This window comes from Penaeus japonicus, unplaced genomic scaffold (assembly GCF_977035675.1).
Source record: "Penaeus japonicus unplaced genomic scaffold, GWHDUDI00000001_assembly GWHDUDI00000041, whole genome shotgun sequence".
In the NCBI taxonomy this organism is placed as follows: Eukaryota; Metazoa; Arthropoda; class Malacostraca; order Decapoda; family Penaeidae; genus Penaeus; species Penaeus japonicus.
In genome coordinates, this window is record NW_028234443.1 from 25956381 (window position 1) to 25958174 (window position 1794).

The window sequence follows — 1794 nt, forward strand, 5'->3', positions numbered from 1 at the left end:
ACACACACTATCACTACAAACACTAACACACAAACACACACAACACACACACACACACACACACACACGGCCTCGCCCTCGAATCTCCTCCCCTCATCTTCTAAACATGCTTCTCTCTTTCTCTAATCTCTCATTGTCATTGTGTGTGCGTTAGCTCTCAATCACATCACTTACACTTCTCAATTCTCGCTCATTTTCTCTCTATCTTACGCTCTCTCCTCTCCTCTCTCTTCATCTCTCCTTCTCTCGTCTCTCTCTCTCTCTTCGTCCTCTCTCTCACTCTCTCAGTCTCTTCCCTCTCTCTCTCTCTCTCGCCCTCTATCCTACCATCACCCCCCCTCTCTTTCTCTACCTCTCTTTATCTTTTCAAGTGAATATATAACTTTTATATATAATATATATACTGCTATCATATATAATCGCATACCGTAACTATATACATACTATTATGTATATAACTATTCATACTATATATACTATATATATAAATAGCTACATTACATACTATATCACATACTAACTATACATAGATATATTATACTACTTACTATATATGATATATATATATACTATATACTATATATCCGATTTATATATATATATTTTAAATTATAGTATATTATTATAATATATATATATAATACTATATATATAAATTATATATATATATGTTAATACACACAAACAACCCAACACACTACACATCCCACTACATATATATAATATTAATACTAATCTACTTCATAGTAATATATATACTAACTCCATACAATATATACTCTCATTAATATATATATATATATATATAATATATATATATATATCAAATCTCTCTCACTCTCTTCACTTCTCCTCATCTCTCTCTTTCTAATCTCTCCCTTTCGCAATCTCTCTCTCTCTCCTATATTTCTATCTACTTACCACTGCTCATTCTTACTTCTTTCTCTCATCTCTCATCTATCAATATCTATCCTCATTCTTTTCTCTGTATTCTCTTTTTTCTCTCTATCTCAATCTCTATACGTCCTCTCTCCATCTCTCTTCAATCTCTATCTCTCTCAGCTCCTCAATCTTCTCTCCTCTGCCCTCTATGCTTACCTTCACCCCCCCCCCCCTCTCTTCTCTACCTCTCTTTAATCTTTCTGTGTGTTGTGTGGTCTTTCTCTCAGCGTTACGACATCTCACGCCGCAGTCGACTCGCTCTTTCTCTCTCTCTCATCTGCTTTATCTCTTCTCTCTCTCTTCTCTCTCTCTCTCTCTCTCTCCTCTCTCTCTCTCACTCATAAATAATATATATATATCATATACTATAGTATATCAGATATATAAATATATATTTAGATATATACAAATATATGTATGGTATATTATATAACAGCATATCGCATATATACTATATATATATATATAATATATATATATATACTCCATATATAATTATATGTATACTAAGCATTATATATATATCGCATATAATTATATATATATATATACATATTAAAATATATTTATAATTATATATATATATATATATAAATATTTAAATTAGAATAAATATATATATATATTATAATATATATACACACACACCAACAAACACACCACACGACCGACAACACACACATATATATATAAATTTTATATATATATATATAATATATATATATATATATATATATATAAATATTATATATATAATATCAATCTCTCTCACTCTCTCACTCTCTCTTCTATCTCTCTCTTTCGGAATCTCTCTCTCTCTATCTATCTATTTAGCCATCTCAATCTTTCTCT